The sequence below is a fragment of the Seriola aureovittata genome, chromosome 23 (genome assembly GCF_021018895.1).
Source record: "Seriola aureovittata isolate HTS-2021-v1 ecotype China chromosome 23, ASM2101889v1, whole genome shotgun sequence".
In the NCBI taxonomy this organism is placed as follows: Eukaryota; Metazoa; Chordata; class Actinopteri; order Carangiformes; family Carangidae; genus Seriola; species Seriola aureovittata.
In genome coordinates this window covers 8,968,341-8,995,983 of record NC_079386.1, presented here as the reverse complement: position 1 = coordinate 8,995,983, position 27,643 = coordinate 8,968,341, and the positions used below count along the sequence as shown (strand labels likewise).

At 41.0% G+C, this 27,643-nt stretch overlaps 1 protein-coding gene across 30 annotated transcripts in view; it reads left to right on the top strand.

The window, feature by feature from the left end:
- The window catches only part of LOC130164064 (receptor-type tyrosine-protein phosphatase delta-like), a 355,849-nt gene that overhangs the window by 201,647 nt on the left and 126,559 nt on the right, over positions 1-27,643 (top strand). For 21 of the 30 annotated variants that reach the window (XM_056368470.1, XM_056368468.1, XM_056368467.1 and 18 more), the window contains exon 9: positions 2,092-2,129. The gene's annotated coding sequence lies outside the window, so the exon portion shown is untranslated. Of the gene's footprint in view, positions 1-2,091; positions 2,130-22,045; positions 22,583-27,643 lie in introns of those variants that run through there. The other 9 variants (XM_056368483.1, XM_056368484.1, XM_056368486.1 and 6 more) reach the window with 3 other exon arrangements.

Below are 27,643 nucleotides of genomic sequence, written 5' to 3'. Positions count from 1 at the left end.
AAGACATGTTTTCCACTGGCGTTTGAATGAAATCACTGTGAATGCATAGTACACACATAGTATTTCAAATTAAGCAACGTGTGTGTTTTGCCATTTACAGTGCAGTGGAACACTGTGGGTGTCATATAATGTTACTCTTTCAGCCTTACTGGCTAATCCTGCTTTGCTGTGGTTGTGCTGTGCAACAGATGGTCTTTTAAGAAGGTCATAATGTGTATTTCCCCAGTTATTACACGTGCTAGTTTTATTATTTGGGGATATTTAAGACATAATCTAGAAACTACCAATATGTTGTCAAACTGCAGCTGAGCAGTCACAGCACTTGTTAAACATATTAGACTCTGTGGAGATCTCTGTGGAGTGTTTAAGATTGAAATGTGTGAAGTGTACACTGAGCCGCAAATTATTTCAAACTATTCAATTAGTACCGTTAAGTATACTATCTTACAGCATACTGTTGAATGACTAGCAGGAATGTCTGCCATCCTAACAACTTAAACACTATGCAGTGAAGACAGGCTTGGGCACCATTAAATGTGACTGTCTGTCTGTTTTAAGGGAGGAACATTACTGTCTAGAGCTATCCTTTGAACTTTCAGTTGGAATTTATTCTCTGCATCTCCACATACTCCCACAGTGTAAAACAAACAGATTGATTTCCCTCTGTTTGTATCTCCAACCAACTGACCCTGTGAGGTTCTGATAGTACCGCAGTGGCTACATTCATGGCCAATTATTAGCAATAAATCTACTAAGGGCGGTAGGACCTCTGACAGGTGGCTCTCTCATTGCCTGCTGATTGCTGGAGTGTACCTATTAATCATTTTCTGTATTCCCCACCGGTCAAGAAACCTTATTAGTGGAGGGATGGATCAGATACAATGGGGCAACCAATTTCCTCTTTCCTAACTCTCTGTTGTGTTTTGCTCTCTCTCATTTGTTCCCTCTCAAATTGTGCTCGCATCAGTATATCAGATTCGCAAAATGCCAGTTTTCACACGTAACAAGCTGACATGTAGAGAGATAACAAGTTCATATTAATTACAACAATAGTTCAAAGATGATTTTATATTTCAAAATGTAAAGGATTTGTCATATCCAAGCAAATGACTGTCTGCTTTAATGGCATTCATTGAAACACTGCACAGCACCCATAAGCCTGTGCCTAAAACAGCCCCATGATTATATGCCAGTGAAATGACAACGTACTGTACATCAAACTGTAGCCATTTAGTCTCAGTAACTCCATGATATAGCTTGCATTTAAACTAGGAAATAAATTCCCCTTCAGCATTTTGACAGCAGCTATTCAGATACTTAGCCCTCATACTCTGCAGTCATATTCCTCTGCCAGAATCAATTGCGCTGGCAACCATTGCCAAGCCTGAATTTTATCTCCCAGCTGGAAAAAAAGGGGGAAGGGAACAGAGCATGGAGATATGCTGTTTATCAGTCACACGACTAATTCTCTCTCCCATCTCTCTCGATTCCCCTTTTGAAAGTGAACTTGGTATTAATCTACAAGACCTTGAGCGCCTTATACACACAATCAGCAGTGACGTGCCCCTTTTTACCCCTTTTTTGGTCAATCTCTGACCTTTTGAGTGCCGCCCACGTTTTAATTAGTACTAAACTAAAAAGCTGCTCAGTGCCCCCCTAACTCCCATTTCCCCTTTGTTCTCACAACTCCTTTATGTGTGCCCCAATGAAATCCATGGGAGATATACCACATTCAAGCACTGATTGAATATCAGTGGTGAAGAGGAGGTTTTTGTAACTGGGTTGGAAAATTACAAGGGCTTAAGCGTCAGACACATATGCCTGCCAAATGTAATCAGTGGGTAATAAATGTTTGCCCTTTACACTATAAAAAGCAATGGCAGCACTGAATTAGTGCTCAGCTCAGGGCAGCAGATCACTACACTGTTGTAGCTGTGATTAAAATTATTTCCCAACAACAAAACCTACTGCTATCTTCACCCATGCTTGTTGAACTCTTCCCCACAAATGGCATCAACTTCTTATCATAACAGCCTTTATGACAGCATGAATAAACTGTAATCTAACATGTTCTTTTTTTTTGTCCTGCAGCTCTTGAACTGCTGGGAAGGTTGCTTGAGTGCTGAAAGGTAAGCTTTTGCAATCAGATCTGATGCAACAATCACTGTGTGTTCAACAACAAAGACGGGTCATGGCATTTTAAGCTGGATTTCCATTTCTGTCCGGTTAATGCTGGTTGCAGCAGAACGGCACCTCAGAGGGTAGAGTGTGAAGGTCTCTTGCTCTTTTCTCCCCACTGTTTAATTAGCATGGTCTCAGGGACTGGGGTGCCGCTTTAGCAATCACGAATCCTGCCCAGCCAATAAGAACTTGTGTTCAACCACGTCTGACAGAGATAAATGGCATGCCGCAACATCTCAGCCTCGCCCATCATCTCTGTTACCCATGCAATAGTGCACTGTGGGAAGAGTAGAGGAGTGCCACAAAAGTGGGCATGTGGGTCATTCAATAACAAGAATCTATGTGGGTGTTTTCAGTGAGTTTGTGTGTACAATGTGTTTGCAAAACGAACCAGATCTGCTTGTGTTTGTGTTGTAACCATGGTTGTGTATTGGCTGAGGACATATTCAACATCTTGACAAGTCCCAATTGATGCATTCTGGATGCATTTGAGGTAAAAATTAACACTCTTAGCAGCGCTAACAGAAAAGTGCGGACACAATAGAGAGGAGTGCCCCATGTTTCCTAATTGAGATGCCATCCGTTTGCTCTCTTTCACCTGATTGAGATTCAGAGGCTAGATTTGGTCAATTGTTGGTAAATTTATGACGGTTTTAGTCAGTGAAACTGAGCCAATCACAAGAGGATGAGGCATTACTTACTGTGACTTGATCAGTAAGTATTTTGGAACTGATTCAATTAAAAGGGGGCATTTTTCTGGAGAAAATGTCTGAAAATTGGTCTGTCTTTGAAACAAGGGAACTGTTATTCATCCGTGCAAAAGCACAAGATTAACAGAGAGCTTCCACTGAATACATTATATGCAAAATCATGCATTACCTAGTCATTCGAGCCAGATGCTACATCTTGTCAAATTGGTCAAGTACCATCATGGCATGTCAGATGGGCACAGATTTGACACTGATTTTTATTTTTATTTTTTTCTGTACAGAGAGATCTATAGTACATGTGCATGAATAAAACCACTATCATAGCAAGATAATTATACCCAGTGATGCTAATGGTAACAAGTGAAAAAGGGGACTTGTCTGCCAAATAATCATGCATGTGATCTGTTTGAAAAAGAAATGGAAATTCACCAAGCGTAAATCACACAGTTGAGTTGGAAGAGAGACTGATTTCCCACACATAGATCAGTGATCCAACCATTTTTAGACAGTGACTGTTCCTAGTAGCCTGTGGTGAAAGTCTCAGTTAAACACAATATGACTATGAATCACCTGCAAGCAAGTGCTGGGTCCAGAAAAGACTTAACTCATCAGGCTGAACCTAATCACAGTCTCCACTCCAAACAAGGGAACATATTGTAGGCCTGCAAACCATTCAGTTTACATAGTGCAGTTTTAAATAGCTGCTGCTGGCTTAACAGATGTTTACATTAAATCTATTTCCTTTAGCTGATTAACATACAAACTGTTCCAGATAATCAGTAAAATGTGATCATTTTCATCTTTTTTTTCTGTATTAAATGTTGGAGTCTGTGAGACATACTGTTCTTGCAACATGAACTAGAGTTTGGAAAATACCTGTCAGAAAGTAATGGATTACCTAGTCCTGTTTATTCATCTCCATCAGTGAAGCCTGTTGAATTTTTTCTTCCCAGCAGGACATGAACTGCATGTTGTAAATCCACTACATTCAGTCTGCAAATCTGAGCATGTACAAAAGTAATGTAACTAAAATAATGCCACCAGTTTTCAAGGTTTAGGTTGTTTTAATGCAATCAAAATCTCTGAAGAATTATGACAGATTATTAATAAACACTATTCCCCCCATCCTGACACCTAACTTATGACTGACACACACTTCACTTTCATGGTGGTTTCAGCAATACCTTCTGCAGCCTTTTTCTCCTGTCTGCTGTTTCAGTGGATCATAGTAAGGGAACAGTTTGTAGCAGTGGGGGCATAATTAGTGATAGGCCTTGGACATGTCATACTCTGTTAGTCAGCCGCTTTAAATCCTTTGTCTCCTCTCTGCTCTTAGCATTTAGTCAGGCTGTGTGAATGTAAGTGTGTATTTTTACTCAGGCGTTACTGTGCGTGTGCATACTTAATGTATCTAGTAGTCTTTTATTTTACTCTATATGATACTATTCTGTATGCAACCAGTCAAGTTGCAGTAGACATCCATGTCTGCCCACACTTATGTAACACATGGAGTGAAGACGTTGAAGGAATTTACAATTACCACATTGACAGATACACAAATAACAGAGTCAAACTCCCTGTTTGCGTTCACGTGCTTGGCCAATAAAGCTGATTATGATAGAACACAAAGTTGTTGCCATGACAGTAGACAATGCTTCAAATATGGACGTTGCTGCAAAGATGCTACAAATTCTAAAACATGGATGCTTCACAGACGTCTTCAACCCCAATCGCCACAGTTTCAAGGTGGGCACCTAAGATAAGAGTCACCAATTCTTTATCTGATCAAATGTGAAATATGGTCACAATCTCCCCTTCTGTTTGAGTTACAGCAGTGAATAATGGCCAGAAAAGTGTTTTTGCAGAACATGGTGATGTCTCAGTGAAGTTGACGTTTGACCTGTTGGATCAATTCATCATTTTATCCTATTAGACATTTTTAGCTATCTGCAAAAATGTGTTTTGCGAGGTCACAGTGACCTTGACTTTTAACGTTTGACCACCAAATTCTCGGTAGTTGAGTCCGAGTGGACGTTTGTGCAAAATTTGAAGAAATTCCCTCAAGGCTTTCCTGAGACACCACGTTCACGAGAATGGGAGGGACGGACAACCCAAGAACATAATGCCTCTGGCCGGCGTGGAGGCATGAAAAGGGTTTTGTATGATGCCAAAAAGCAGACTGGTGATTACTGTCAAAGGACGCTTTTTGGCATGATGAGTGTGTGTCTGTGTGTGTAAGTGTGTGTGGAGTTTGCAGAGGGGTTTCTCAATCTAGACTGTTTATGTGAGGGCGGATGAAAGCCGCTTTGAGGATACAGTAGACGGCTGGGAGGAAAAGCTCTTCCACCACCACTTTCCTTTGCTTTTCTCCAGTTTTCCCTCTCTCCTTCAACTCCCTCCTTTATTTCCCTCTGTTCTACCCTCTCTCATTCTCCTGCCACTCTACCCTTTCTATCTCCCCCTGCCTGCCTCTCACCAATTTTCTCCAATTTTCCCTATACATACAGCCCACTTTTTCACTGTAGCCTCTTTCCCCCACCATAGCTGTCTTCATGCCTGCACTCATCTGTTACTGCTATTCTCTTTTCTCCTCTCTCTTTAACTTTTTTTTCCAGTCACTCCTGACCCCTCTCTTTTCCCTATGAGAGGCTGGCAGTAGTGATGGACATTGCCCACAGCATGATGATCAGTCTATGAAAAAACCAATAGAAATCAGTGGTTATGCAGGCGTGATTTAAAGTCCACAGCCACTCTATCATTCATATTTCTCATAGTAAAATTCACCCCACACTTAACTATAGTTTATATAGTTAGTGCAGTGTTGTTGCAACTCATTTTAAGATGTAAATTTACAAATGTGGAGCACAGGGTTCAGGTGCGAGCCCAGAGCCATTTTAGGGAATACTCCTTCAGCCACAGCACATGGCACCTCTGCAGATAGCCACACTTGTGTTTCTGTTCTTTCATCACGCTATATTAGCTTTACAAAAAAAAAAAAAACTGCAGTGTGAACTTTGAACTTGGATTAAAGTCAGAGAATAGCAAGATTTTTACAACTCTGCTTGATTGGATTATTCCTCAGGTAACCTCCTGAGCAGACCCTGTGTGCCACTTCTATCCAAGATAAGGTAGCTGGGGAAAAAGCAGAAAAGAAAAAAACTATTCTCTCCAGTACAAACCTTTCAAAAAAAATGCAATTTCACAAGCTAGGTACTTTTACAGGCTTGCATTTCCGCAGAATATTTGTTATTGTTCAGTATAAACATAACTGCTGTGTAATAAAGATTGCATCAGGATTGTGTTGTTATTACTCCAGACCTATATCCTTTCCATTACCAATCATCAGAGGACAGACTTTTGACTATAGCTTATTCAGACTTCAGATACACATCAAAGTCCACTGGTTGCTCAAAGCTTTCTTGTTCTCGACTATCTTAAGTAGGACTAATTTTCTATGTATTCGGGGTAAATTAGGACTGCTTTCAAAAAACAAATATGGCTGACTGAGATAAAGCTCCATGCTGCCTAGCTCTGTTCACAAAAAACATGTTTCTGGTGGAAGAATTTGACAGTTACAAGGACATTTTAAATTCAGTATTTAGTCGAAAATAATTTCATAGGGGTTACCATGGTGTCAAAAAAACTCCCCCTTTTCATGTCTTCTCCACAAATTTGTGATTATAAGACAAATTGTGGTTCAGGTTCTCCTCTTTTGTGTTAGTTGTCAGCAGGTGTGATTGATTTTTAACACTGAATACAGGACAAAGCTAACTTTTTAAACTTGAAAACTGCAGAATAAATTTTTGTGCAACTGCCCAACTCATAGAAAAATGGAAGCATCAGATTGAGGATGAACCTGACATACTTATTCTGCATCCTGGTCTTTCCTCTGATGCTTTTACATACTGAAGGGTCATCAGAATCAATCAGTCAGTATTCCTTCATGGACACAAACCTTAAACGTACTGTATTTCAAATCGCATTCATAGTAAAGCTTGCATCTCTCCCGTCTCTCCCATGTGCTATACGTGCTCATGCCTCTAGCATTAGCTGCACGATTGTAATTCACTGTCTACTATTTGAAGAGCCAAGGCAGCTTGTTCGCTATTGATTTTATTTACAAGGCTTCTATATTTTACTCTGTGCAAAGCAGAGCAGTTGTTTCCAAGTGCATGCATGAATCAATGCTTCCCTCGAGCCTGTGCTGGCGACTGCATGCAGCTCAATACCTCCAATTTATGTTTTAATTACGATGATCTACTAAGTGTTGGGAGCTTGGTCCTGCTCTCACAATCAGCATCAACAAGCCCAGCAGCATGCATTGTATTGTACATTGAATTTTACTGTCTGTATAGGCACACAGTGGTTTTGACTGCATTAATCGAATTGCCCAATGACAACGATGGGGAAATTCCGTTGCACCTTTTGCTGCCATGGTCAAAGTAGACTGAAAACTGAAAAGCATGTATACAATGGAAAATAGGTTAAATAAAAAAAAGAAAAAAAAAAGATCTTAAAAATGATGCAGTTATTTTCATATTTATAGCACTGTGTTGATGTTTAGGAAGCCACACTCAGAATAACAGGTAGTGGTTTATTACATGGATTGCTATCAGTTGTCGAGTAAAAGAACAACAACACCTCTGTTGTGACAGCCTTGTTTGGCTCCAGACTACATTTTATACTCATGTTTGCTCCATACTGTTTTTGTTTGGCAGAACAGTATATCATTTGATCACTTGCCATTAGAAGTGATTGCTCAACTCAGTATGCCATATAAGTGGCTTCTGGCAAGCTTTAAAGCCATAAATTTTATTGACTCCTGTAATTAGGACAGATCAATAAAAGGCAGTTTTTTTCACTGCTTCCCAGGACTGCACTAGTTGGTGCAATTTTCTAGGTCTTTGTTCCACTGCAGTCACTCAATATTATGACATAAAACCACCATAAAATGCTGAAAAAATATCTATGGTGTATTTTACAAACATACATATAGCAGTGCAACAACATTACAATGTCAATCGGAAATTGTGAAGAAGTACTATGCTATAAGAGACCACCAGGGTTCCACAGATTTTCTTTCCTCATAATTTGTTGCTGTTGTTCTGTCTTACGCCATCTGCAGATGCTCCACCAGTAATACCTATTAAAATACAGTAGAAAAACGGCCCCATGGTGTGTTGCTGTCAAACCTCTTAAGTTGATAGCTGTGTCTTTGCACACTGCGGGAAGAATCCCTTTCTGTCAAAGAACAGCTGGTGAAGACAACATGATGCGGAGGCCACGGACGAGTGAGCCATCAAACCTCTGTCTCTGACAGTATTTTGGCAAGCCGCGTTTCATAAGAGTCTGTCTCACTCTGCTCTGCTTTTATGGCGCATGAATCAATGATAATTGTGCTGTGTTCTCACTTGAATGGCAGAAGTATCCCCCATGTGGCAGCAGTCAAAAAAGGGAGTTTGTAGGGATGGATCAAGGAATACCCATAAATTAGCATGAATGAAATGAATCACAGTTCCCCAGGGATTATGATTCATTAGTTGGAAAATGTTCAGTGCAGAAGGCATCGGTAGCACTGTGCCAATACAACTAATATAATATCAAGCATGAGCAGCTATGAAAAGCAAGGTTATACTATGCCTGACGTATGCCTGTTGCTCACATGGGCTGAAAGAAGAGGTGTGCAAGGCAATGAATGTATACGCCGTTCTATATCTGTAGCATGAGGTGTAGAAGGTGAATGAAAAATCCCCTTTAGGAGCCAAAGTATATATTTTTTTTAATTATTTTTATTATGATTAGCATTGTATTTCACCCATAGCATGTTCCATGCACAGTGTAGATTTGATCAAACATGCTAGTCACAAGCTTTCAAGCAAACACTGTGATCAAATCAAAGCCCAACAACCTTATCCCCAGCTCCATCAGGGCCTAATTCCATTCCAAACCGAGCTCCCATTCTCCTTTCCCTTATCCCCTCTGAAAAGCCCAGTGATTAGAAGTAGACTTAAAGTCGACTATAGCACCCCCTCCCCGACTCACACCACCCCATTCCCGATGGGACCTTCTTGAATCCCCAAAGCCTCGACCAGTTTATCAGCATCAGGGGATCAGGCAATCCCCCCCGCCCCTTTTCAAACGGGGAGCCCAATGTGTTCTGCAGTTTTTGGTGTAATCTCTTTGGCTGTCGACAGATCCAGTGAGGGGTCAGCTGTGATAACAGGTTCACTCAGGTGGAGACGGGGGAGGGGACCACTAAAGAATGGAATAGAGGCTAAAAAGAGAGGGATGTAGGCAAGTGCAAGGTAAATTCTGCTGGTAGTTCAGATGAAGAAGCAGACTTTTGTGCAGCTTATGCAAAGCCACAGGATATGCATGGCGTTACATGCCCACACATGATCATGCCTGCATGCAAAAGCACAAGATTCTGATCATCAATTAACTGTTTAAGTAATTAGCAAAAAAGGAATTTGCTGGTTCCAGCTTTTTAAATGTGATGATTTTCTGCCTCTCTGTTTTATATCAATGTAAATTCCCTATATTTTGGTTTGGAATTTTTGTTAGACATCGCTGCAGTATCCAAGAAACTGAGCGTACGTTTCTAAACTGTTTTTCACCATTTTCTGACATTGTATAGACTAAACAATTGATCAGATAATTGAAAAAATTCTCATAAGATTAATCAATAATGAAAGTAATCATTAGTTGCAGCCCTAATATGAGCAGCCGTCTTCGGTGCCAAACGAAACGAAGGCATCTGCTGAAAGAAAGACAATTATGTTGCAACTATTATAGTGGAAATAATAGAAAATCCAATATTTGGCTACAAACTGAGCCCTATTTGACATGGCTGGATGCCTGACGGAGCAGTGAGACACCCTGAGAAGGCTATTTTGAACTGTCTTGCCCAGTCTGCCTCTTGCTGCATCCACTAGCACTCTGACCTGGCATCTTATTAAAACTGCAATCACTCATAGAGGAAAAAAAGGCAGCATCGGATGTACATAGTGGAAAAATGGAAAGGTGAAAGGTCATGCAAAAGTGAGGCGCTACCGTACTAATTTTATGCTTCCAGTTGACAATGAGCTACAAACATATGTAAGCCATTACTTACTCCCTGTCACACATGCTACAATATACACTGAGTTTTGCAAACATATTTCATATGCATATCGACACACAAACATTCAAAGACTCTTTCTATTCTCTCTTTTTCTGACTCTCTCTCTGACACACACACGCTGAGAAGCAGCATGGTAGGCAGTGACACAAAGCTAATGCCTTGTCACACAGGCTGTCAGCAGATTAGCCAGTGGATTACACCCCAGCCATTAGATGTGCACAGAGCGAAAGGCCACAAACATGGCAGAGAGAGAGAGGAGGAGAGGGGAGAGCGAGACAGACCGAGAGACTGGCAGTGATAAGCCATATTCCTGTGTAAAATATAGGAACAACTAATTTTAAAGGAGAGGAGACGAAAAAGAAGAAAAATATAGGCTGGTTAAGTGGTGCAAAGAAAGAAGTCAAAGTGACAGAAATAAGATGTTGAAGGGGAAAATGTAAGGATAAGGAAAAGGGATTGGGTCAAGGGAATTTGCTGCTAGAACAGTGATAACAAGATAATCAGACAGACAGGACAGAAAAGGTAATAACAATAGTAAAAGGGAGAGACACGGAGAAAAACAGAAAATGTGAGAGGAAAGGTGGGAAAGTATCCAACAGCACATGAGGGAGCAGAGAGGAGGTGGAAAAGTTGTGCAGTGTGCAGGTGAAAAAAAACCAAAGTGGAGTGGAGGTGATGAGAGACATGACAAGGGGGAGAAAAGGGAAAGAGGACGCTTGAAAAACAGAATGAGAAGGGAAGAGAGGGTAGGGGAGGAGTAGAAAGAGATGAAAATGAAAGAACCAGGTGTAGAGATTAGAGGGGAGAGCTGGGATGTGAAGCATCAGAGGAAAGGATGGAGAACACTCTGCAGTACGTTAAAAACAACACAGCACACAGGCATGTAAAATAAATGATAAGAAGTGGAAGATGGACCTTAATGTAGAGTACGGCAGAGAAAACGAAAAAAATGGATTCAGTGAAGGGGCAGTACGATATGAACATTTATACTTACAGTATACACAAACATTATGCAATCATCATGTACTTTGTCTAAGATAAGATAGGCATTTCTAATTAAGAAAGATCAACAGTGGTCCTCATTCCTTTTTTTTTCTCTCTCTATTTTCTCTCTCTTCAAGCTTAGCTGACCAAGCAAAACAGTTGTAAGTTTACACTGTGATCGATACATCGAGGAGGACCTGTGCAGTTGGGTGTTTGATTCTCTGTGGGTTTGTCACTGCGAGAGATGGCTGTCACACACACAATCATTTAAGTATTTTAGCACAAAAATATTATAGTATAATAGTACAATAAATGAAACTACTAATCAAGAAAATAGCAGTGAGGAATCTTGTAGGACAAGTTGTACTCAGGTCGTTCCTTACTTTGGCCCTTAGTGTTAGAATTTATCTGATTAGATTGGCAAAACAATCTCACCTCAAAGTCCATTTAATAGCTGTTCTACTGTTGATCGTCTTCAGCAGATTGATTTCACCAGGTGCCGTGGAATAACAGCTCTTCAAATTTCCTTTTCTTTTAATATTGATCCAAATTTTTTATTTTTTTTTTAAAATCATTTTAACATCCTCATTTTGAAGGTAAGTAAAAAACTCCATCTGTTGATAAAGATCATGTGATATGACTGAAAGCTAAGTGGAGCTTGAGGTGAGATTGTTTTGTCATAATGAACTTTTAAACCTCAGCTATTTGATACATTTTCATGAAGATTTTTCTTAAGTAAATATAATAATAATAATGATAATGGCAAGTCAAGAGGATAACAAACTCTCTGGACCTTCATGACAGATGAGTTCACAAACACACTGTTACTCCTGTCAAATGTAGACACACTGCTCTCCTCTAGATGTTACTAACAGCAGATGGCACTATTGATGGCAGCAGTGTCAGAAACTTTTCGAGCACTTGTCAGTTTAACTTTTACCACGGCACTCTTGTATCACCATCCACTGAGTAGAGTGAAAGCCACTCCCTGCATTGCAAGGCCATAATGACACTTCGTTTTTTTTTTTCTCCTCTCTTTTCTTTTTTCAATCATTCTCTGGTTCCAAGTGGAGAGGTGTCAGGCCTTCTCAGTTAGTGTTTCATTTTACGATAATCGACTTCACTGCCCCTACCGTCACCACCACCTACGGCCCCCACCACAAAACCACTTTGCAGGCGTAATGACACATAATTGTCTGCTGGATTTGCCTGTTAGGGGCTTCATTTTGAGCTTGTATTTATACAAGAATGGAAGGGAAGATGTCAAGTTAACAGGGGCTAATGGGAAATTCTGATATCTATTCAGACTGGGAATTGTGTTCAGAAAAGCCATGAGAAACATGTCGTACTGTGTTCACACAGAAGGCGTATGTTTAGTGTGTAAATTGCATGTATAGTTTGAGCTATTGTTACATAGCAGTATGTTCAGCGATTATTCTTGGTGACTGAGGTGGGAAGGGGTTTAGATGTGTCTGTGTTTGCATGTATGCCAACATGCGCGTGTGCATTATATATGTGCGTGCATGCATGCATGAGCGTATATGTGTGTGTGTGTGTGTGTGTGTTTGACATCAAGGCTGATGTCATTCAGATCGCTTTAGCTGGTTGAGTGATTTGAATGTGCTGTGGAATGAGCTGAGTCTCAGAAGTGCCGGAGGGAGATGGGGGAAGACTAAATGTGTGAATCCCCACAGGATATTTAGACTGTTTATTATTATAAGCCTCTGCGTGCATACAACCTCCACATCAACATACATAAGTACACACATAAACTAATGTGCACACATGTATAGGAGGAATAAAAGAAAGGAAAGATCAAGATGTAGACACAGGGAAAATGCTAGGGAGACACAAAAGTGATAAAAAAGAGGGAGAGATGCTCTGAGACACGTGATTCACATTTGCACATTGATAGGCTCATAGTTCACAACCTATAAAAACTAATTCCACACCAGCCTATCCATAGCCATCTCATGTGGGAGCCATTCCACTTTTTAAACCCCCTCTCACTTAAAGCGGGCCCAGATGTAAGTCAAGGGGCTGCTTTGGATTAGCCAGAGAGAAAAACTCATTTCCTTTGCCATTTTACGAGCATTTAATTTGAAACAATTAAGATATTACGGTGCTGCGGATTCACTACACAGAGTGACAGCTGGGAGCAATCCCATAAACCCCTGAGCCAGTGAATGAGGCACCTTGCTACTCTCTTTTGCTCCACTCGCCTCCTCCTCCTCTTCCATCTCCTCTCTGTTATTTCAATGAAGCATTTAGCTTAAGGCTGTGTTGAGGTGAATGTGCTACCTTTGCCTGAGCTGAGATCTTGCTGCTACTGCCAATTACTTTAGCAGCTCATAAATGCACCAGTTGGCTGATGATAGAATGGCCAAATTTCCCAAGACTAAAGGGAGGAAGCGAGCAGAGAGGATGTTTACCTTCTGGATGGCTTTTTCCATCACACCTTTTATTGCATTGTTGGATTTATAGCATATATTGCATGACTCATCTTTGGAGGAATAAATGAGATGCAAACTACAGAGGGCAGCAAATCGTAAGCCGAGATGCAGATAGTTGCACTGTATATTATGAAACAGTGTTTTTCATAGACTGAACCACTTGATGCCATGCAGTTGTTTATTTTGTGGGATTTGATGACAGTTATTGATGGCCCTCCGTGTCCTACCTGTCCTACACTTGAAGAACTTTGTCACTACCTGACTTCGAATTTAAGCTAGCTTTGTCAGCACTCACCCATCAATTCACCTACCTTCCACACTGGCATAGAAGGGCATCCGAGGTGTGAAATTGATGAAGGTGTGCTTGTGAAAATGTCAGTGGGGGATCACTGGCCAGAGAGGGGGAGAGAGACAGAGACAGAGAGAGAGAGAGAGAGAGAGAGAGAGAGAGAGAGAGAGAGAGAGAGAGAGAGAGAGAGAGAGAGAGAGAGAGAGAGAGAGTATATTTTGGGGTGGAGAGGGTGACAGATAGGAGTGGCAAAAGCTCCTTTTCATGAACACTGAACTGTAAAATGGAGGACCCAGTGCAAACAATGGCCGTGATCAGTCGGCTATGCTGAGAGGCTTCTCGTAAACGCCCGATGCCAGCCTACACCTGCTAAAAGAGAGAGGGATAGAGACAGAGGGAGTGAGAAAGAGATACAAACAGAGATGAGGTATGTGTCACTATTAATTTGGGTGAGGAAAGTCAGAAAGATAGAGAGCAGAAGGAGTGGATGTAGAGTAGAGTAGAGAATGGGCAAATAAATGAGCAACTGGAATAAGATGACGCAGGGGAAGGTAAAAGGCTTTTAGAGTAGGGAAGACTTAAATAAATGAAAAGACAATGACAGAGAGTGGAGGGAAAGCTAGAGTGCATAGTTTTTGTTCAGAAGTACCTGTTTGAAGTGAGGCAAGAAGGAAAAATTACAGAAAGGAAAGAAAAAGGTGAGGGGGAGGATCTTAAACAAAAGTATCCTAACAGTGCCACATTATCACATCAGTACTCTTTACAATATTCATATTGATTTACTTCATGTTATCAACTCTCTCCATCCTGTGGAGGTTGGGACATATTAAAGTCCACTACAACTACTCATGTAAAGAAGTTTACTTAAGAGATAACATCTGTAAATTGACTTGACTTGATTAGGGGGTAAAAATGGCTGGAACCAACAATTATTTTTATTCATTATTTTTGTTCATCTGTTTCTCTGACTTCTTTACTATTTAGAGAAATAAAATGTCAGAAAATAGATAACATTTCAATCACAATTCAAATGCCTATGGTAATGCACTTTTTTTTGTCAATTGCTTGTGCTGTCCAGCAGTCCAAAGGCCAAATGTTTTCAATTTACAATCATATAAATCAGATTTATCAATTTAACATTTCAGTGCTAGATTAGAATAAACTGTACACATAGAGCACATAGAACAAATGTTCATAGTTTTGGGATGTTTCACTTTTACATGGCAACAAGACATACTGTAACTCCAAAGCAGAATGGTTGATGCATCCAACAGTATCCATGGTGATGGCTGTTTCCCGCTTATGGAGGAAAGTGGCTAGTGCTTATCACAGGATCAATGCCAGCCTGGTGCTTCAAGCACAAACACACAAATATTATCTTACATGTGCATACTTACACTTACATTCACTACACACCCATATTCAGATACAAATTTCTGCTATTTCACTGGGCAGATGTCCTGAATTCGGTTCTACAGAGCGACTGTCAGCCAGGAGTTGACTCAATCTGTCTAAACCTCTTTCCCTTGCTACCTCTATCTCTCTCTTTGTCTCTCTGCGCAGGCTGCTGCACACCATGGCTGCTCACGCCATCCCAGTTGATCTCTTAATGGACCTAATTGCTTTTCAGCTCATTGCACCCCATGCCAACACTAAACTAAATCAAACCGAGGTCCAATCCACAAGCCTCATTGTGAATCAGATTCTGCTATCATAATAAGGTGATATTGACTACTCATGACTCAGCAGTCTCAGAACAGATGAGTAAGCGTGTGCCTCTCGTCACGGTGTGCCCCGTGACAGACGGAGCTGTTCAGGTCGTGTAAGGGTTCAAGTTGCCCTCCTTCAGAGCACAGCACATTGTGTTCTCACTGACGACATGCTTGTTACCCTTTCTGTGCCAGACAATATATTATGCATTGTTTCACACTGAACTGTGGATTATAAACTGTGATATACACAAGTAATATACTGTATGCTGTCTCCTGACAGTACAATCTAAATTCATGTCTGCTTCTTTGGCATTACAGCCTGACTACTGTGGCGTTTACTTAACACACTAGTGCCATGTGGGGTACGCTAATCAAAAGCTACATGAAAGCTAATCAAAACCAATCAAACATGTAACATAAGCCGAGAGTCAGCTCCTCCAATCTGAAGCAATGTCACACTGGACTAAACACGTAGTCAGAGCTTCACCAGAATTTAAGAGTACGTGCAGTCAGCTCTGTGGCTATTGTGACACCAGGCTGCAGGCAGCTGCACCAAATATAGTTAATATCTAACGTAAAACTGTTGGCAGCACCACCAGTAAGAGTTAATGTATTACCACAAGACTCACTCCAGGTTTAGCTATCCTGGTCCAACACTGCAATGTCGCAGTGAATTTAAAGGCGCTGGAAAACTATTTTCTCACTCAGCTTTTTACTATGAGCAATGGGGCCCTACATGAACACAACATTTTCCGCCAAAGTTGTTGATGTCATATATTTCTGTGCACCAAAGCAACATTTGAATCAAAATGCGATGACAATGGTGGGGTTTGTTTGCTCGTTGCCTGCATCGTCAATCAAATCCAATCAAACCACACCCACATAGCCCTGATGAAGCAGATTAGCTGAGTCTTTTGGGCCTCACATAATAGCTATGGATTTTTTCCTCACATTTTAACTTTGATTGTTGCTTACACAACCATCGAAGGCCCAGGTAACTCTCAAGGGGATCATGTTGAAACATAAATAGGGCTCATTTAATAATGGGGCTTCAGGAGGTGCTACTATATTTTGCTCTGGGGGACATGTAATATGGCTGACACGGTTCCAGAGTTATGTATGTCATTAAGTGAATTATATGGATGTTATCACTTTGATTGTGTAAGGCATCATATACAGCTGTATGGGATCTGACCAGGGAATTAACCACTTCTTCCCCATTATGTACATAATTAGAGCAATCAATCTCACTCTCAAACTTTACAATCACTTCAACCACATCATAAAATCTTGTGTTTTGTCTGTGATGAACTTTGAGACTATTAAGTCTCTCCTAGTTTCAACTACATGCTAATTGCCTATGAAAGTATGACTGTATGCTTAGTCTGTATGCTTAGTCATTCATCATGTCTGACAGGTTCTAAGAAGGAGAGAAGTATCGGATGTCTCGGCCAGCGACTAGAGTTAGGTGTTGGTTTACATTTTTCTTGCCTTGGAGATGTGTCTAATATCACCTTGGTATTTCTTAGCCTACTCCCACCCACCTACCCCCACCCTTCTCTCCCTTTTTTGACTGCTTGGGCAGCGGCCATAAACAAGTCAATCTCCATCCGTCTCAACACATTGGATTAGATTTATCCGCTTAAGATAGATTGTTATCCCAAAGAGCGTGAGTCTCGCTTGATGGGGAAATTAATTTTACGATGACTGGTTTACTTGATCGGGGCTGTGGGGGAGGTGGGGGCTATAAATGTATCAACTCTGGGGCGTGAGGAGCTGAAAACAACAGTCCTTGTTTTCGATTCAGACAAGTTGTCTCTCTTCTCCACAGTATTATACATGATGTTGTCTTTGGGTCGCAGAAACGAGAGTAATGACTTGACTGACAGTCATTTGTTAAGCGCTGGCAACTTGTCAAGGGTGAAAAGGCCTGCACCTCAGGCTATAGGAAGATTGACAGTGAAAGATATTGTATTTTCACGTCTGTCTGTCTATCATTAAATGTGCAATTGACAATTTTGTATGCAGAATTGTAAATAGATTGCATGATCAGAACTACAGCGCAACTTATACGGGAATTGAAATGCTGTCCGTGGATGAAAAAAAAAATCCTCCTAAAGTAGCTGTCAGCCCACCCAAATCTCAAGTGTTAAACTGATACGGCAGTTTTTGGATTGAGTTACAATGGACAATGACCTCAGCCTATCGAGCAACAAAATCCAGTCTGAGCCTAGTCCTTAGTGTAAATTCATCTGACAAGCATTACTTAGAACCCCTCTTCGCGGACTAAAAGCAAATATCTTTTCTTGCAACTTAAAGAACAAAATGATTGATTTTCTACCCGTCTCTGAATGAGACTTAAAAGCTGATACACAGGGAAGTATGACTCTGAGAAGCAGTTCTATCCCCCATTGAGATAAACACTGCAGCTTGTCAAAAGAAATTCTGCCAAATCTATAAACTGATTTGCTTTACACGGTAACTAAGATAGTCCAAAAAGTCACCACTTAAAACTGAGCTGAGAGAAAATGTATCATTTAAGTACAAAAGGTCCTCTAACTCTACCACCATCACACAAAGGGCTTGTCAAGGACTGAGATTGTAGTGTTAAAAAGCATTATACAATACTTCTAGTCTAAGACTCCACAGCCATGCTAGCAGTTCTGTGAGGCTGTACTTTAACACAGCCGTACTTTGAGCTAAATGCTACCATTCTGATGTTTATCAGCTATAATGTTTACTATGATGAACATCTTGGTTCAGCGTATTCATCCTACCATTTACTAATTAGAACTAAACAGAAAGTGCAAATGTGGTTTGATGGGAATGTGATAAGGTATTGTAGGTATTTAAAGCAAAGCATTTCACAAACTGAAATTTTGACTTGATGATGGAAGTAGATGAAACATAAAGAAATCACCACAATTTATTTCAATTTATCCTGAGGAGGACATAAGCATCTACACCGAATTTAATGGAAAATTCAGCAAGAAGATATTTCACTACAAAGAAGAGGATTTCAGCCTCATGGTGGCACCTTTTGGAAAAGTGATGCTGATTGCTAAAGCCACAGGATTCATCCTCTAGAAGGCATTAATGTCCGTGATGCTGTGCCAATCCATCCAGTAAATGTTGAGCAATTTCACAGGATGAGTGAAACTTATTCTGGTGGTGGTGCAAGGAAATATCAGAGATCATCAAAGTTATAAGGATTTGTCCTCTGGGGACCATGAATGTCTGTCCTCATAAACAGCACAGTCGTTAAATATCCATGCTCACAAGGATATTTAGCACATAAATATTAACCCTAACCAAACTCATCACTGAATATGGCATTCAAATTACTCTCCGGCAGCCTGTAAGGCAACCCAATACCATTGTTCAGTATTGAAAAGACAAAAAATAAAATAAAAAAATAGAATTTCACAGAATTTACTAATAAAAGAGAATGTTCAATGCTAATCAGTTTTGTAAAGTCAGATTAGTCCCCACACATTTACTGTGTAGGCAGGTACACATTGAAACACATACATCAAAAGATTTGCCTACATTATTCAGCCAAAGCAAATGCATAATGATATTGTATAACCTTTAGCATCCTTAGCTGCATTTGCATTGTATCTACATAGTAAATGTCAATCAGTTCTACACTTTGCGTGACCCCACACATGTATGAATGTAAACATGCCCAAGGCAGTATATCAAACACTGTTGGCTCGCATAATTGTAATGTACTGTCATTGTCCTACAACAAAGAAAACATTTGCCAAGTGAGACTTTAATAAATGCCCCCCTACTGTCAAGAGTATTAATAGGCAAACTTGCAGCATGTGGTAATGCTGTATCTCAGCCCGGCACTCAGCTTTTTTCTGTCTTGGATCCTTCTTACTGAAGGACAGTTGGTTTATAGACTGCCGTGTCCTGCTGAGCGACAAAGTTCAGCCATAATAAGCCAGCAAGGCAGGCTCTTGATAAATCCTACCCTTGCCCTCATTTATCAACAAGTGCTGCTGTATTATTGTTATACCTGGTGCCAAGAATATGAAAGCACAAGGTTAGATGCAGAGCAGCATTGTAAATCCAATAACTTGTATCATCATCCAGTTATATTCAAGAGATCATGAATACAGATTTACAAATTAAAAGCCCCCTGCAGTCAGGCATCGAAGGTTGATGTAAGCAGGCCTCAATTAAAGAACTAAACTACTTTTCTTAATGAAAAATGAGGATTATCAACCAAGATATTCAATGTTACAATGTGCTAGGAACAGCATATGTTCTTCACAAGCAAAACAGAATGCCAACCATCAGCCTATACTGTCTGTGATAGTTCTCAGTCATCCAGGTCATGATTGTCCAGGGCATCAAATTGTGGGCAACTGGACTTTGTTCTAGATACCTGAAGACCAACTCTCATTCAAGAGGCTTCGTCAGTTCTTCTCGAGTTCAGGACTGAGGAAGCCTCCTGGATGAAACGTCTTTAAGTATCTAAAACCAAGTCCAGTTGCCCTCAATTCAGCCTATACTACTGATAGGTAAGAATATTTTCCAAATAATTGCTGTGCTGAAAGTCAGATAAGCAGACATTTGTGATCTACAGTACTTTGTGCCTCTAGACACAACTATCACACCCACAATGCTTTCTCATAGCCAGCAGAGGAGGGCAATAGTTCACATAACAGTTATTTCATCAAGTTTCTCCATTGTTCATTGTCACAAAACCATCACTTTCACCATCACTAAATCTACATGCGGAGGCTGTATCAAATTCTGCCCTTAGAAAATGGAACTCTGTATAATTTGCAGGTATAAATCACCATCACAGTTACTCAGTCAGATACATGACATGTCTGAGTGCAGGTAAGAAAACAGATCTGCTGACTGCGGTAGTCTGTCTCTCTGTCTCTCAGACTACTATTGTTGGATGTTAGATGTTCGTGTCTGCAGGGCTAGGTTGTTCATCAGAAGGTTTGGGTTGCTGCCACAAAAGCAACTTTTCTCAAAACACAATTGGTCATAGTCATCTGTCTCCCCGGGCCACTGCTGTTATTTTTCTGTAGCCCTACATCAGAGGACCGTGCACTTGACTGTCTTATCAGAGCAATATTATCCCTTTATATGTTATTGTGCAACATTGTCTGTTCATTACCATTCATGTGAATAATCCGTCTTGGAATCGTTACATGAAGTGTGAGATCATTACACGTGGACTATGGTGGTTACTGCTCAGCTTTGCTCCTGTAACAGGGCTGACCTTGGAGTACATAATGCAGTGCATGACGACAGCTTCTCTACATACAGAAGCAATGCCTTTGATAAAAAATAAACAAAATGGCAGATGCTATGCCACCCCAATAGACATGCATGCACACACATTCAAGAACAGTCTGACAACAAAATCAATATAATATCCCTACAGGGATTTAGAGTGTGTCTGTGGCTCTTTGATGAGTTTATAGTGACCTTATTGTACATGACGACATTTTTCATGGAGTTTGCGCTAAATTTAGCCTAACCGTGATGCATTTATGCAAGCCAGGCCTCACAGCTGATCTGCAGGGGCAGTGGTGGTGAAGAGTAATTAAGTACTCATTGACTGAGGTACTGTACAACTGTCAGGTACTTATACTTTACTTGAGCTGTAATTTTATGATTCTTTATAATTTTACTCTTACATTTCAGAGGAAGACATTATTTTTTTTTACTGTACTACATTTATTTGAAAGCTATAGTTTGTACCTATTGTCCATAGTAAAAATAAGTGAGTACATTTAGTCAAGTACTGTCAAATATCTAAGTATTTCCATTTTATGCTGCTTTATAGTTTTTATGTATGATCAATTATTACAGAATACATTTTCCTAAAAATATGTAAAGAAGTTCAAATTAGCTCCACATTGACCAACTACAAAATTAAAAGTACTGCTTATATATTACAGCATCAATGATAATTACCTAGTAATATAATAATCTAACACAGGCCAATCTGCATAATGAGGACTTTTTATATTAAATAAATTTTAGATGGACAGCCTAATTCTTTGATACGATTATTGCTTGTATTTGAATATTTTATAGTGTGGTATTTTTATTTTCATTTTTTAGTTTACTTTTTGTTCTGTTGCTTATGCATATTCATGAAGCCAGTTTAAGTTGTTCTAATATTGGCCTATTACAGTGTGTCTACAGCTGTTGAATAACTAACATACACAGACACTTGTGGTCTCACACATGCACTCACATTCTCACAATTTACCATCTGAAAATAATTACCAAGTCAGACCCAAACACCCACCCACACACGCGCGCGCGCGCGCGCGCGCACGCACACACACACACACACACACACACACACACACACACACACACACACACACACACACAGTGTGTCTCTCTTTAACACAAATCTTTCTCTAAAATAGCCATGTCCAAGTGCACATTCCTGCAGTGGACTTGGGGGGAAGTTGATCCAGGAGTTGGGAGAGTGGGACCTCACTGAGTGACGTCAACCACCCCTCTACCCATCCACCTCTCTCGCTCGCTCTCTCTCTCTCTCCCGTTTTTCTCTACCAGGGGCTTTAGTACGCACTCTGGTCTCCGTAAAGAGACAGACAGACAGACAAGACACACAGTGAATGAGAGAAGGAGAGAGACAGTAAGAGAGAAAGGAGGGAGAGAGAGAGAGAGAAAGAGAGAGGGAGAGCGAGTGAGAGAGAGAGAGAGCGAGCGAGGGTGAGCGAGGGGCTGTGTGTCCCAGCCACACCGCACTCTCCAAACACAACCACCGTCTCGCCACGTTCAATTCAATGAAGATCTAACGAGCGCAACACAGACAGACCCAAACCAGAGAATATATTACACACGCTCCACGTGCGTGTTTTTCATCCTATCGCCCCGAAGATCATTAATGCATTGGAGGCGGACAACTCGCGGAAAGAAACGAAATAAGAGCGAACAGACGGGAAAAAGAAGAAGAAGCAGAAGAACCTGAGGACGGATTTCTTTCTTCCACGTTGTTTTATTTCCCAGGGACTCGGCTGTCATTACTGGATGTAAAAACTCTCGACTTCTCTTTATATAAAGACAAAAGGAGACACTGAGTTTCAAACTGACCGCAAAATGGTGATAAGGTAAGACTGTTTTGACGAGCCTGTGAGTTTTGAGGTTGTGACAGTCAGAACTGAAGTCGCTGCCGCAGTGATTTCAGGTGTGCGTAGAGCCCCATGAAGTTGGTTCAAACATATTCGGCCTAGCTGTAATCCGTTACACATATTTGGACTGGCTTTATCTCATCATGCATGTAGGCTATATTCTGGCTGGTGTGTTTAGGGACCTGGTCGTTTTATTTGTGTGTCAACAATTGTTATAGGCATAGTTAAGAAATTCGCCTATGAATGCGCGCAACCTTGAATAGAAACAGCAGCGCTTTCAGAGCCACACTATGCTACAGTATGAAAAACGCCACTAAAGCCCTACAATACTATTTTGAATATTAGCAGCACCTAAACTACATCTGTGAATGTGCAGGTGGAGTGTTTTTGTCATGGTGTGCGGTTTGTATTGAGGTGTGAGAGGCGACCAATGTCAAAAGCAGTTTATTTTACATTAAATTATCCCCACACATCGTTATAAGTATATCAGATTGCCTTAAAATTGCTATATAAGTCGGCTACAGTTTATCTGCTCCCCTGTATGTTATCAGAATTGACAGAATCGGCCAGCTCAAGCATGTTATTTTAAGCTCACTTTGAGCTGTGGCACTGTCATGTAAATACAGTTCATTTAGAGCGCCCTTTTAGAGTTGTGGAAGCCTTTCCAGAGAGGAGATTGTGAAGAATTTTCAAAGTGCATACCTGCGACTCTCCAGAGATCCCTCATCTCATCTGTCTTATTTTTAGAACACATTTTATTTTCGCGGGGTTTAAAGTTGACTGTGCTTTTTTAAAGAGCTCACACATACAAAAAAAAAAAAGAAGCAGCAAAATATCAGTGAGGCAAAAAGAGATTCAGTCAGTCAGTCACGCAGACATTCTGTCAATCAGGTGAAAGTGAACCTTTATTTCTAGCGGAGCTGTGCACACCACCTGTGCTCAGTGTGCCAGTTGGTCCACTAGGGGACTCATTCTCTCCAGCCAGTGAGGGGAATGCAGTAGAGAGGGGCTATGAGCCATGAAGAAGGGATCTTAGTTACCACGCCAAGACCCCCCTCTTTTACTAAAAAAACCCCCCAAAAAAACACAAAAAACTTGACTAGTAGTATAAAATAATTTTAACATAAATAGGGGGAGGGGTTTCAGAAGTTTTTGAAAATGAAGAAAACTATTGTAAATCTCAAATTCATGTTCGCCGGTATAATGTTGTAAAAAGCTTCAATGAAAGTGTTTTGAATGTGCCTTTGTGTGCCTATGTGTGCATATGTGTAGCCTTTAAAAAGGCACAATGTTATATGTAAAAAAAAAAAGGAGGTGGAGTAGTGAGGTGTTTGAAAGGCTAGTGAGTGAGAGAGAGAGACAGAGAAAGAGAGAGAGAGAGAGTGTGTGTGTGTGTGTGTGTGTGTGTGTGTGTGTGTGTGTGTGTGTCTGTCTAAGCATGCCAATTGGTGTGCATATGTGTTTGCTCAAGCAGTTCCCAGGTTATAGCCAGTAAGCGCTCCAGGAGAGCATACCCCAGCACCTCCACTGTATTACATGTTTTACAGTTCCCAGCTCAAACAAATAGCACTTGCCCAATTTTGACACGGCGCAATTAATGCTGTCACCACACATTCGATTTCCAATTTTGCTGTTGCGACAGCAGTGCTCAAAAGAAGAGACAAAATGGATATGCACCAAGGTGGTGCTCAATTTAAGTGCTGCTATCCAAAGTCATTGAAGGGAGCAAAGTGTCTCAGTCATGGAAAAGCGGTGCTGGCGCAGCCATCTTCTCTCAAACCCTCATCCTTCACCTTGTGGTATATTTACGTCCCCCAAATATAATAGCTTTTTTAAAACAAAAAACAAAAGCTTAATTCAAATTGTGAAAAGGTGTGTGTGTGTGTGTGTGAGTGAGTGAGAGAGAGAAAGAAGGTTACAAACAATTCATGACATGCAAGCTATTAAATTGAAAAATGACATAACGCCTTAGAAAGTGCCTATAAGGGAGTTAGGCCATTTTTGTGTGCCCGTGATCTACCTTTTTCTCCAGTTTTTTGTGCCTGAAGCACATTCGGAATCATATCCCACATTTCTGACAGTGACTGGGAGGGACAATGGGGTGTTTTCATGACTGAATGTTAGAGAGAAGTTAACAATGTCTTTCAGGTGTCCTTTTTATTTGTATTACTTTTCCAATGCACATTTACCTGTCTATGTGATTTTTCCGATCGGTGCTACAACAGTTGGCCAAATGTTAAGATAATAGATCATTGACAGAATTGCCTTTAATGTAACAGAGGTATTCTTGAAGGACTGCAGAAGCCTTTTATATTTCCTTCTCCAAGTCCCTCTTCAGCTCAAAGCCAAGCCCTTTCACAAACAAGTGTGCCTGCACCTCACAGTCCCATTGTCTTAGCACAGCCAAATAGCTCTGACTCACCAGTTTATTTCCAAGAGCAGAAAAAAGAAGCAGGAAAAAAAAGTTTGTTTTCTATCAGTGTGTATGTGTATGTACTCTTGTGCCGATGTGTGTGAGCAGTACTTCAGGAATTCCAAGGCCAGGGACCCTATTACGAGTGTGGAATGAGAAATCAACACTTACATTACAAAAATGGATACGTAAACATAGAGGCCACAATTATCAGGCGCCGTGGTGTTGGAACTGGAGGAGATGGAGTGCCAATAGGTCTGTTAGCAATCACCCCCCTCACTGCCTGCCCTCTGTAATCAGGTGGGTGTATTCTACCTTATTTTGTGCCAGCAACGGCCCGTAACAACTACCCACTGACTGGCAGCCTGGCTGGCTAGCTGGCAGGGTGGGTGGTTGGCGGATGCAAAAGAAGTTTGACTGGTAGAGGTCATACTGGAGGGGGAAAAAAAGGCAGGGGGGGGGTATCAAGGTGTAGGTGTCATATCAATGTTGGTATGTGTGTTGTACACTGTACATGAACATACGTATGTATGCATTTTGTATATCTTAAGGTTTAGCTTCCTCATGTTTCAACCTATGTGTGCCTGTGCGTCAGGGGCCCCCAGCCAACTACAAACCCACTTCACAGTGGCCAGCTTGATGCATTGTGACAAACGAGAAAGCAGTTTGATTTCGCACAACACTGAGCTGCGCCACAGCATAATGAAGTGATCATGACTTTACCCTTGGTTCACTTTGGCCCTGGTCCCGCTGTGTTTTTCCCCTCTATTCAATCGCTTCACTCACTTATTTACTTGGCAAGCATTTCCTCCTGTAACCTCTAGTACTGCATAACTAGCGTCAAGGGTGGGTTGCTTGATAAAAACCACCGCTACGGGGCATTGGTTTTACACATAGGGGAACGCTAGCAGTTTTTATTGATATTCAAGTTGCCACTGGGTTGGAATAATAAGAAGCCTATTTTCACGCCATGGCAAAATCACCTCTACTGTCCATCACACTGTCAGGGCAGAAAGCTGAGGCGTAAATATTATCTGGCAGTGGAGGGAGCACAGGACTGTAGTTGAGCTTCTTGTTTCCTGTTTACTCTTATTTTCTCTTTCTGTAACTATTGTTTTCTCCGTCTTTCCTTTCCTATATCCTTCTGTCTTTCTCTCTGTCTCAGATGGGTCTCATCAAAACGAAGTATCATGAAAATAAATCCCGCCTTCCACATCTTTCCATCCTGATTAAACTACACATATCTCCCTCAGTGAAATTTACTTGTATCTATTATAATACACAAAGCATAGTGTCACTTCGAACACGGTTCAACTTAGCGTTGGGTACAACACAGTTAGAACGTGTCGCCTTGAGGCTCTGCCTCCAGGCTTTGCATACAGGGGAAACACCGATGTGTCAGAAAAAGGGAGGACTGCTTTTCTGCCGCAGCTGTCCTTTGCTTGCAGATTGGATTTCAGCAGATATGATGGATGCCAAACGCCTGTAGCCAGTTGTGAAGACATACAGGAGAGGGAGTATGCTGGTATGGATTTGGATCGGGGTCACTGGCACTGGCAGAAGACTGGAATACTGTCCTTGACCTCCATTTTGGATCATTCCCCATCTAGCGACTAACAGCCTGCCACTATTAGCACTTTGAGACAGTTAGGAGCAATAAGAAGAACTCGAAACACTGCAAATGAAACAATAATTCTGGTTTCAAATATCGCAAGATTCAAAATGATGGGGTATAAAAACGTACCTTGGTAATATTTTTAAGGGCTTCATTTTGTTGCAACCCAAAACATTATTTCTTTTTATGCCCTTCCCATTGTCTCATTTCCTCTTATCTTAATTTTTGGAAAGGCTGAGAGCAGAATCCACTGAGGTTCATTTGAATAACCGGCAGAATGAGGAAATAAAAGCTTGGGGAAGAAATCGAAGTGGCGGGCGGCTCTGTGCATTCATGTCACACAGCTTTATCAAATTATTCCACAATAGCAGCCACACAAGTGATGGAATTTCAATTAAAGTATGACAGTTTTGTTTCTGTTCGCAAGAGAGCTAGTGGGGGTTGCGTTTCGTGGGCTGGGGGGGCGAGGGAGTGGACGGCGGGGAGGGTCTCGTTCAGAAGAATTATTTTGCAGTCTATATTTTCTATCTACCCACCTCACTCACCCCCTCTCCATCCATCCTCCCCATCAAAAGGGAATGACTTAGCTGAAACACTTTTGTTCGGAGGCACTCTGAGGTTAGAGCCTGGAGCCGTGCAAAAATGGGTATTATGATAAAGGTCTTTGTGACGAGAAGTCAAAAATAGAGCCTTTAGTTGATAGGCTCTTTCCAAGAACAATTACGCTACCTGCTGTGCCAAATAGAAGGGTGCAAGAGATAAGTGCAAGGGAGGGGTGCTCAGCTCAGACTGGTGGCTAGCTCGTAAACTGGGAAAGAGCAACGTATATATGACCCTCAGGGACTGTAAACTGTTTCAGAGCTGAATTTGTAACACACACAAGCTCACAGACACTCGCATGCTCACACGGCAAGTATGTGCAGACACACACAGCCATGTGAAAGACTGTATAATAACCCTAACCCTAAGAATAAACCAAACATTACAGTTTGTTGCTGCAGCAGTTATGCAG